We start from the raw sequence: 12,560 nt of genomic DNA on the forward strand, positions 1-12,560 counted from the left end.
TTGCGAAGCATGGTAGACATAAATTTCCCAAAATTCCTAATGTCAATGTTTTGCATGAGAGTAGAATCTATCACTTCCAATTGCGTGACCTGCTGCCCTCATTTGATAGTTTCCTTAAACTATACTCAATTTGCCAAAATCCTGCTTCATAGTCACTTGCAATTATATTTGCCTCATAGTCAAGCTATTACAATAGCCACCAACTCCTTATGAGGATGGCTTGTCACCCTTATTTTTTGACATCAACATTAGGGATTGACCACATTGCCATGGTGAGACTTCTTCTTCAAGATGTACTATTTCCATCTTATTGTATAGCCTTACTTGAGGATATAATTGTGAAGAGTCTTAAAAGGTCAGCATATATCTATCACTTTAGAGGATACTTGTGGCATATTAGTTGAGAATGAAGATGAAGAACAAGAAAAACTATTGAGTCTCCATATCTCTTGCCATGATCCTTCCATTGCACATCCTTTTCTATTCTTTTCAACTTTAAGACTAAGTCTATTGATAAAGCATCCCTTGACTAACTAGGTAGTTCCTAAACCAAGCATCCCTTGATATAAGCATAAATCTTGAATCAAGTTGACCTATGTATCCCATGACTAACTAGATAGTTTCTAAACCAAGCATCTTGTCATTAACTACTAGGTAGTTGCTAAACCAAGCATCCCTTGACCTAAGCATTCCATGACTGACTAGGTAGTTCTTGAAACAAGCATCCCCTAACTAGCAACCTAAGTAGCTATTGGGGATAAAGGCACTTGTGCCTATACCACTCAATATTTACTATACACACCATGACTGCACACCTGCATACTATAGCTGGTAGGCGCCCAGTCACTATTGAATAAGAAAAAGTCAATCACACATTATGACTGTTGGAGTTCCCACATATGGTGTCTTTCTCTCTTACTCTCTTACTCCATCTGCCATAGCTATTGCCTCTACTTGTGTGCTTTCACTCGAGCTTTACCTTTCAATTGGTATTAGAGCTAACCATTTAAACAGCTTCTTCATCCTTTACTTTAGCTCAAATTCAAAGCTTCAACTTAAGGTTTCATGGCTACCATTGTTTCTTCCTCCTGAGGTATGCATTGATTCTTTCCTTCTTTTAGCTTGTTCTAACTTGCTCCCAATTTGTTGATGTAGAGGTGAAAATAGCGAAGACCCACACACTGCTTATTCTTTCAAGCGTTTCAAGTGAGCACTAATGGCTACCTCTCACATAGCCCATGTGTTATCCCTCTCTACGAGTGTAGTGATCTTACCTTGATAGCCGATTGAGTTGCTTCCTCTCTCAAGCACTCCGATAGCTCAACAATTCACGATGCATGCTCAAGTATCCTCAAGCCTCTTCCTCCAAGCTCCATCCTCCATAGCCACACGCAATATGAGAGAAGAGAAGAAGAAGAAGAAGAAGAGAGGAGATGGTGAAGGACTTCACCTCCAAGATCCCTCACCCTCACATACTCACTCTCTGCATGATGGACTTGTGACCAATCCGGTAACATCTCCACATGATGCCCTCAAAAACAAGAACAATCGAAGGAGAATGAAGCTAATCAAAGGTGTCCGGCATGCAGAATAACTCATGTATTCTGATTGCCCAACAAGGAAAGCTAGCTCCACCAAAGCTATAGTACCCACTGTGCCATTGACTCTCTTCACAGTCAAAATGCTGAGAAATGAGGATGAGATTCCCATATCGATTAATGCCATTACTCACATGCAAGCTAAGCAAGGTGACATTAGTATCCTTGGTCCATCTCAGGCTACCAATTTTGTCATTTGAAAGAAGAATGCAAAGAAGAAAACTAAGCGTGCTACTCTTAAACTCAAGATTGATAGGGTCACTTTAATTCCCATAGTTGCTTCGAGTGCTGAGCAAGCTATATCTGCTCCACACACAGAAATGGCTCCATCATCCAAAGTAGGTGAATACTCTGACCTTAAGCATCAACTTAAGTTGATTAGCAAAGTAAAGAATTGGGTGGACGAGGTTCAAGCTGAAATAAGGGCTGAAGAAGCCAAGGAAAATTTGTAACCAAATGGCATCAATAGCACACTTTCCTTGACCTCAACAGTTGGCCCTTACACCTTTGGACGACCCGCTATTGAATTTGGCACACATTTGTAGTCAATAGGCCTTTAGGATGTGTCTCCCAATGATATTCTTTAAATAGACAAGTTTGCAAGTTACTTGAAAACACTAGAAATTCCAAGACAGTGAGGTGTAAAAAATCAGGCTTTCTTCCCTTCAAAATTCAAAGTACACTTGTGCAAACAATTCCACAAAGACACACTGTCATCACAAAGATGGAAAAATATCAAGACCAACTTAATGCAAGAGAAAAAGACAAGACTCCTAAAGGTGATTGTGCAACGGTAGACAAAACAAGGCATCTAGATGCACCTAGATGCAATGAGTAGAAATGGAGGTTGTGTGAGGGCAAACAAGTGTACGTATGGAATTGTATGTGTGTTTGGAGGAGTATTATGTGTGTGTGTGTGAAGGAGTGTGCAAATGAATGAGAATGTGTGTGAGTGATCAAATGTATGCGAGTAAACTAGTGTGTGGGAGTGAACTCCATGTATGCAAGTGAACTAGTGTGTGGGAGTGAACTAATGTGCAGGAGTGATCTAATGTATGCGAGTAAACTAGTGTGTAGAAATCTGATGTGTATATGTGTGTGTTAGTGAGGGAATGGGCGTTAGGGAGAGGTGTGAGTTTAGAGAGAGTGAGTGAGTGTGACTAATGAGTGAGTTTTGAGTGTGAGTGACCGGTTGAGTGTGAGTGATCGTTTTGGGTTTATAGTATAAGTGTGAGTGTATTGATGAGGATGTAGGAATGTGAATGTGAGTGTGAGTATATTGGTTAACACACGTGTATTGACGTGTTCGTGTGTGCATGAACTTCAATATATGCATGCGAATTTTAATTGTGTGTGAATCGGTTTTTATATGGGTGTGTGCATGGGTCGAATGTGTGAAATATGTGTGTGTGAGCGGGATGGAGAAGGAGCGAGGTTGTGCTTGTAAGTGTGTGTAGGTGTGCTAATGTGTGTATGTATTCTTGTTTGCGTGTGTGTGTGTGTGTGTGTGTGTGTGTGTGTGAAGGTGTCCATGCGTGTTAGTGTGTGTGTATGTGAGAAGGTGTGCATGTGTATTAGGGAGTGAGAAGAAAGGAGGAAAATAATTTTTTTAAAAGAAAAGAAAAGAAACTTACGACTTACCTCGTCGCTAGCCCGCATTATGTCGCCATCCTCTACGTCATCATGCTGCCTGCTCCAGGGACAACGCCGCCGTGAGCTAGGAAGAGCGTCGCCACCATGTTGAGGGAGAGAGAGGGAGAAAATTCTCACGCTGCCCAGCACCCCAAGCCATCACTCACCAGCTAGACTGTCAAATTCACGCTCTTGCCGTCAGCTCTCAAGCTGCCACTGTCCAAAACGCATATATATATATATATATATATATATATATATCCCTCTCTCTCTCTCTCTCTCTCTCTCTCTGTCATCAACTATCTTTTTTTCTCTTATGAAAAAAAACAAGTAATTAAAAATAAATATTATTCTTCTTCTTCAACCTCTTCTCCCTCTTTCTCACACCATCTTCTTCTCTTCTACTCCTTACTCCTCCTTACTCTTCTTCTTCTTCTTACTCCTCCTTCTATCTCTTCCTCTTCCTCCTTCCTACTCTTCTTCTTCTTCTTCTATATTCTCTTCCTCTTCCTCCTTTCTACTGTTCTTCTTCTTCTCCAATCTTCTTCTTTTCTTCTCCTGCACCCTATCTTCTTCTTCTACTCCCCTTCTTTTTTTCTTCTTTCTTTTTCTTCGCTAAACTTCTTCCCTTCTATATCCCCTTCTTCTCTCTCTACCACAACAAGACAAGAGCATCATGAGGGAAGTAGTAAGGGTAAGCAATAGATTTGGTTTACATTAAATCATGAACATGTATTATGGAACCACCAATAAAGGCAAGCTAGAAAGAAAAATCTTCATCAAGCAACCTTGCTACACAACATGCCCAACAAGAAGAGTACCTCGAGTTTTGTGTTTTGCATTTGAGTTTTGAGTTTTTATATTTTAGGGTTTTCTTCTATTGTACCCTATTCCAATCTCAATATCCAACGAATCAGTTTCTTCTGATTTGGCCTTCCTAACCCAGTCGCATGGGTTTTGGAATGCTAGCTACAGATGTGGATGATCAATACCCCATCAATTCCATCCACACCCATGTATAGCCTTCTATTCCACCACATGATAGGAGTGTGAGAACCTCGGAGGCTGCACCGTCCTTGTCCTAGCAATGGAACCAAAATGTTAGACCAAGCATACCAACAATCATGACTTTGGATAGACTTCCATTGTTTCAGAAGTTGCAACTCACATCAATAACAATCTCTCACCTTGTCTCTCAACAGTCTGCTTTAACTAATCAAGCATCCTCCTCTCCAACCCAAGAAAGCAAGAACACAAGACTAGCTCAAGTTATAATGAACACACCTAACTTACCTTCTTATGTTTGATGACTCGAAGGCTTGAAGATGTTTCCACAACCATGATCAACACAATCCAACATCGCCGCTCCTTCATGTCCACCATCAAGCACACCATCGAGTCAAAGAGCTATTAGAGAAGATGAGCAAATAAAGACGACGATGAAGCACTTCACCTTCCCTTAGTTCCTCGCTTAACACACCTCTCACTGTCTCTCAGTCGCTCTCAACACACCATGGAAGCAAGATGATAGAATAGAAAGATTGACTAGAAACCTTGAATAGTTACACTAACAGAGCTTATGCATAATGGATGTGCCAAAAAAGGTAAATATAGTTGAGACCTCCCACCCTTATATAGATACAAGATTAGGGTTAGGGTTAGGGTTTGCGGGTCCCTTTTGCATTTAGGGTTTCCACAATTATGAATTAGGGTTCGCACTCTCTTTTGGGTATCCTACCCAGTTTGTGGGCTCTATACTCGATCAATCCTCATTGCGTACTTGAACCTTAGCCTAAATAAACTAATCCTATGCTAATCTAATCACACATACATATGCGCAACCCACACAACACTTGTGGGTGTGACAAATACAACTACGAGTGATAGATAAAATCTACACAGGAGTGAACCCGGCTCTCACAAAGTAATACATCCATGATAATATGATGATGTCCATAAGTATAATAATAATACACGTACCCAAAAGTAATACGTTAAAGTTTTGAAAATACTAATCCATAAAAAAAGAGTATCTACACTTGCACTTCATGTTTGCCTTATCAAAATGCCATTAACACCATCTCCTATATGTTTGACATAACGTAAATAATCAGCCATGCTTTGCTAAAATCTTGTGACGCATAATAACTTATTGATCCTCTCACACTAAGCTCTTGGTGCTTGCTTCAATCCATACAATGCCTTCCTCAATTTTCACACATAATGCATATCTTTATGGTGAACATACCCTTTTGGCTAATCCATGTATATTTATTCTCCCAATGTACCATTCAAGAAGGCATTCTTCACGTCCATTTGGTATAATTTCCAGCCCTAAATAGATGTTAATGCAATGATCAATCTCATTGTAGTCATCTTAGCCACTAGATTAAATGTCTCTTCATAATCTAAACCATACTTTTGAGCACAACCTTTTGCAACTAACTTTGCCTTGTATCTCTTCAATTAACTATTAGATTTCACTTGACTTTGTATACCCACTTGCCCCGGGGGGTTCACTATAGATGTTGTATTGTATCACATGAGTGCAAGGGAGGGGGGTTTTTGGAAGGGCACACTTAAGCGTATACATTAGAGGTAGACCCCTCTTAATTTCCTATATTGAACTTAAATTTAAGGAGGGGATAGTGAAAGGGAGCGATGGATCGAAGGTTGGACTCGAGAGCTATGGTAGGAGAGCAAGAGCAAGAAAGGGAGACACTAGAAATGAGAACTCCAACAGTTACAATGTGTGACCAAGCCTTCCTTTATTCAAACTGTCACCAAATGAATAAAGAATAAAGTGACAATGACGGGCGCCCGCCACCTGCAGTGTGCAGTGGCGGGGCTGTGAGTGTAGTAATACACGGGCGGCTAGGCAAAGGCGCCTTTACCCCCAACAACCTCCCACTTAAAGGTGAATCTGTCCCAATGAGGAGTGAAAAGAAAAAGAAAAAAGACAGTACAACATGTACACATGTACAATAGGATGAGGAAAGACGTCATCTCATCCCACGCCCATCAACCTCCTGAGGAAGGCAAAGCACTCTGTAGAGAGGCTTTTCTTGAGCAGATTTGCAGGATTCTGGTCAGTCGAGATCTCGACAAGATCAACAGACTTGTCCTCAATGACCCATGTATGAAGTGATACCTCACCTCAATGTGTTTCATCTTCGCATGGAAGACCGGATTCTTGGCTAACTGAATAGCACTCGTAGAATCCGAATACAGTGTAGGGATAGCATCAATACCAAGGTCAGCAACTAAACGACCCAAAACACCATATTGGGGAATATGGGAATTTCCAATAAGTTTGGGACACGTGGTCAAATCTTTGGATTTATTATAACTTGAACACTATAACTCCAAATCAAGCACTCTATAGCTCAATAGATTCCATTTTTCAAGAGCTTTCCAATGATAGGTCACATCATATGGTTTTGAGAAACTTATGTGCATGTTATCCGTGTGCCACCTTTTTGGTATTCAAAAAATGGGAATTGGGAGATTCCCAAACTCACTAATATTGTGTTCCAACCAAATGGCCTCCTTGCAAGCCTCAGTGGCTGCAATATACTCGGCCTCTGTAGTAGAAAGAGCTGTGCATTTCTACACCCTGGACATCCAAGAAACAACACCTCCAGCATAGGTGAATACATAGCCGGAAGTGGACTTCCTACTATCTGCATGTCCTGCATAATCAGAGTCAGTGTACCCCAGGACTCCTGTATCCTAGCTGCCATAGCATATGCACATATCTGCAGTGCCCTTCAGGTACCTCATGATACCATTCACGGTATCCCAATGCTTCTTGCTAGGTGTAGCCATATAGCATGCCACAACACCAACTGCAAAGGCAATATCTGGACGAGTGGCTATTATGGCATACATAAGACTGCCCACTGCAGATGCATAGGGAATCTTGGCCATCTCGGCCCTCTGCTCATCTATCTACGGACAATCAACCTGTGATACCTTCACATAAGAAGGTAATGGATAGCCAATAGGCTTTACGTCCTGCATGCGGAAGCGCTCACGGACTTTTTGAATGTACTCCCTCTGTGACAAGTAGAGGACTCCCTGATGCATGTCGCGTCTAATGTGCATATCAAGTATGTGAGCAGCCTGTCCTAGATCTTTTATCTCAAAGCTCTTCTTGAGCTGAGCCTTAAGAGCATCTAGCTCATCATGATCTTTCCCTACTATCAGCATATCATCCATATAGAGTACCAAAATCAATAAAGAACCATCACGGGCTTTCTTCGTGTAAAGGCACGGATCCATAGCACTCCGGCTGTAGCCCTGTGACTGCATAAAGGCATCAAACTTACGATACCACTCCCTAGGTGCATGTTTCAAGCCATAAAGTCTTTTCTTCAATTTGCACACTAGGTGCTGCCTGCCAGGTTTTGCAAAGCCCTTAGGCTACTCCATATAAATCTCATCATGCAAGTCCCCATGTAAGAAATCCGTCTTGACATCCATCTGGTATAAATCCAAGTCAAGCTGAGCAACCAAAGCCAAGACTAAGCGCAGGGTGGTCATCTTAATCACATGAGAAAAGACCTCGTCAAAGTCCACACCATGCTCCTGCTTAAAACCCTTTGCTACCAATCTAGCCTTATATGCCGGCTTGGGGTGTCCAGGGGTACTTTTTAGCTTGTACACCCATTTGCATGGCAAAGCCTTCTTGCCCGTAGGCAAGGAAACCAAATCCCAAGTGTTATTCTTATGTAGGGAGTCTATCTCAGACTGCATAGCCCTCTCCCAGGAGTGACTGTTACCCCTACGCATAGCCTCATCATAGGTGAAAGACTCTCTTGCATCTGTAACCAAGACATAATGCATCGAGGGCTGAAATCTATCAGGTGGACGTCTGTCTCTAGTAGACCGTCTCACCACAGGCTCTGCTGCCTGCCCAGCTGCCTCTGTCCAACACCCTGACCATGAGCATATGCTGCAGCTGTAGGCTATCCAACTAGCTGTGCGGGAGCTCTCGGCTCCTCCTGAAATATGTCCCTACGGATCTCAACAACTCTCTCAGGCTGCCTATGCATTTTGTCTTCATGGAAGACTACATCATGACTGTGGAAGGCTTTCCACGTCTACGGATCCTAGAGATGGTAACCCATCTCGCCTGCATCCCCATAACCAAGGGAAATGCATTTGACACTCTTGGGATCCAGCTTACTTTTATTGTCCCTGGGCACATGGCAAAATGCTTCACATCCAAAGACACGGAGATGCGCATAAGAGGGAGGTTTTCCAGTCCATACCTCCTCTGCAACCTAGAAATCCAAACCACTAGAGGGTGATCTGTTTATGACATGCATAGCTATACTAACTACCTCAACCCAAAAGCTCTGTGCTAGGCCTGCATGGCTAATCATACTGCGTACACGCTCCTGGATGGTTCTATTCATCCGCTCAGCCAAACCATTCTGGGGGGGGTGTAGGGGGTGGTCAACTGACGCTTAATACCCCTCTCATCACATAATTGCTTAAAAGCACGTGAGACATACTCACCCCCATTATCTGTCCTTAGGCATTTTAGCCTATACCCAGACTGGTTCTCAACCAATGCAAGCCATCTCTGAAACATAGCCAAGACCGAATTTCAACTTAATAGAATAAGCCCAAACTTTTTGTGAAAAATCATCTATGAACGTAACAAAATACTTTGCACTATCCACCATAGACTGACAAGGCATGGGTCCACAGACATCTGAATGTACCAATGCCAAGGGCTCACTCATGCGCGGCCTATCAAACTTCTTATGCATAGACCTAGTCTGCCTGCCATAAAGACAATGCTCACAAGAATCAAAACATGCATAATCAAGGGGCGATAAGTACTGCAAACCAAAAAGCATTTTCATTCCCTTCAAAGACATATGGCCCAAACGGGCATGCCAAAGAGATACATGTGGGATAGAACTAATGCCATGAGGCATATTCCACGGTGGATTCAGTGAGGTTTTGCGGTGGATTCTGTAAAATTTTATTATTACCAGGGCTCATACACAAAGTGGATTCTTTGTGCGAGAAGTCGATGGGGATGCCTATCCTTTTCGGGTATTTTGTTAATTTTATGTGTACATGGGTGATTCCATAGCGGGTGATTCTGCAAAATACATATTTAAATTAATAAACGTTTATGAGTTTAGAGTGCGCACTCGTAATAAATTAAGGTTAGGATTGATTTCTAACCAATTTATTTATATAGCTGAAGACTGCTAGGTATTCACTTTTGTCGATTTGATTGTATTATTTTTCTAACAATTGTGAATGCTTCAGTTGATGTGTAGAGCGAGCAGAGGTGGCATTGGGAAGCATTGGACGATAGCGTGTATTCAAATTATCATCAAGTTTTGATGGGTGCGTATCTTAGGCATGGCGCCTATATTTTATCGTGCTTATTTATTAAAGCGCTTGATATTTATTTATTATTTTTGTATGTGCATGGGCGTACGATTTAAATACTTGTATTGGACATTGTATTTGGGAACTGCATGACTTCTTGTACACAGTTTATATACAACACTATTCTCTTGGAAGACGGTTGTGACAACGAATACCGCAATCGTAAAGGAGAGATACTACAAAAGCCAAACAAAATATATAAGCCTTGTAAACCTGCCTTTGAGCTACACTCATCCCACTAATAAGATTTCGAGAGTGTGAGGTCTTTTGGAATTTTGCAAGATGACTGAACAAAACATGGACAATCTTATGGCTGAAGGAGATTTACCTGAACCAATGATGGAGCAAAAGCTGGATTTGATTATGATGCAGCTTGAAGAAGAACGAAGAGCCCGACAAGCTTTGCAAGTTCAGTTGGCCAATTTGCAACGATCTACCACCGACCAAGATGGATCACAACCCGAAGATGTTATACGACGTACCATCGATGCAACACTTGAAGCCCAATCCATTCGAAAAGAAACAAAGATAAGTAAAAGAAACTTCAAATTTCGTACTTTCAATGGATCACGTGATGGAAAGACTGTACTTGCTTTTATCAGTCAATTTGATGATTACTTCCATGAAGAAACATATGCTGAGAAAGACAAAATTAAATGTGTCACTAACCATTTAGTTGATCGAGCATCCTTATGGTGAACTGTAGTCCGCAAGAGCGTTGATTGCCCTACTACATGGGAGACTTTCCAAAAGAAATTTTTGCAGAATTTCCTTCCTCCTCAATTCCATGAAAAAAACATCAAGCAATGGGATCTTCTACAACAAAGGGATCGCGAACCTATTTCCCAATATACCGAACGTTTTTGGAATGCTCTAGTGCAACTACGAATGCTCGAAGATGTACCTAAAGCAACTCATAAACGCAAGTTTATGTCTGGCCTACTTGGACGTTTCTATGCAGAAGTCAATATGTTCAAGCCAACAACTCTTGAAGATGCAATTTCCTTGGCCCATGACACTGAAGACAAGATTCGCGGATGAGACAAGCAACCACAACAATTTCCAACTAATGGTAACTATGGTTCTAAACAATTCAATTCAAATTTTCGAAGATTCAATCAAAGTCGTTTTCTTCCATCTTCATTCCGTAAATCTTGGACACAACCACCTGCCTTGCCATCAAACATCAATCCAAACCTTAAGCCATCTCCACAGTCAAATCCCAACATTCCTAAACTTCCTGCCATTACCAATAATGTCTCTAAATCAAAACCCATAGTTTGTTACAAATGCCATCAACCTGGACATCTAGCAGCCAATTGTCAATCCAAAAAGCCACCTGTCCATATTAATTATCTGGGAGCAATAGAAGAAGAAGAACGTGAAGAAATGCCGGACTTTACAGAAGATGATGACGACATTGGTACAACTTCGGATACTTTACCAAGTATGCCAACTCCCCATTCTTTATTAACAATGAAATGTTTTGTGCATGGTAAAGAAAAGACTATTTTACATGATGATGGGAGCACACATGACTTTATTTCTACAAAATTAGTCAAAGAATTGAATTTACAAATTGTTTCTACACATTATCGCATCAAGGCTGCATTCCTAGGTATGAGATATAATGGAATACAAGAGGTGCATAATTTAGAAATTAAAATTGGTGATTATACTGAACAAAGAAATTTCTTAGTTGTACCTTTCCAGTCTAGTGACATTATCTTAGGAATGCCTTGGTGTCATCAATACAATCCTGACATAGATTATTCTACGCATTCAATTAAATTTTATTTTCAAGGAAAACAAATCACATTACATGGTATGCACGCTTCCAATAATTTTCCACTGCTTACTCATACTCAAGCTAAACGTGCATTACGTAAAAGTAGCAAATCTTATTTAATATGGGTGAATGAAATTCAAGCTAAAGAAAAACAGATGCATCCTAGGCATACACAATTTCTTGCCCAATTTCAAGATTGTTTTGCTACTGATTTACCACCTAGACTACCACCTTCACGTCCTGAAGATCATAAAATAGATTTAATTCCTAGAACACAACCACCATGTAAAGCACCATATAGACATAACCAAATTGAACAGAAAGAAATTCAAAATCAAATAGAAGAATTACTTAACAGAGGATTAATTAGACCTAGTAGTTCTCCATTTGGTGCACTTGTCTTATTAATGAAGAAGAAAAATAATACTTATCGCATGTGCATTGATTATAGTGCCCTAAATAAAATTACTATTAAGAATAGATATCTGATTCCTAGGGTAGATGATCTTATGGATAAACTACAAGGATCTGCCATATTCAGTAAGATCGATCTTAAATCTAGATATCATCAAGTAAGATTGGACAAATCTGATATATTCAAAACTGCATTTAGAACACAATTTGGACACTATGAATTTCTAGTTATGCCTTTCGATTTAACTAATGCACCAGCCACATTTAGTCGTATGATGAATCACATATTTTTGAAACATCAGCATTGTGTCATAGTTTTCTTTGATGACATATTAGTATTCAGTAAAAATGAGAATGAGCATTATGAACATTTGTCTTTAGTTTTTAAGTTGTTAAAAGACATTTAATTATATGCTAGTCCAGAAAAGAGTGAATTATTCCAAACAGAAATTGAATATCTAGGACATATTATTTCATTAGAAGGTATTAAAGTCGACCCTAAAAAGATAGAAGCAATTTAAATTGGCCCATACCCAAAAATGTGCATGAATTACGTTCTTTTCTAGGTCTTGCTAGTTTTTACAGAAAATTTGTGAGGAATTTCTCATTACTTGCATTACCTTTGACAAAACTTTTAAAGAAGGGTATTGTGTATAACTGGTCTAATAATCAACAAAAATCCTTTGATTTGTTGAAACATGCTT

Source organism: Lygodium microphyllum, chromosome 5 (assembly GCF_053477565.2).
Source record: "Lygodium microphyllum isolate KBCC chromosome 5, Lygodium_microphyllum_v1.1.10, whole genome shotgun sequence".
NCBI lineage: Eukaryota > Viridiplantae > Streptophyta > Polypodiopsida > Schizaeales > Lygodiaceae > Lygodium > Lygodium microphyllum.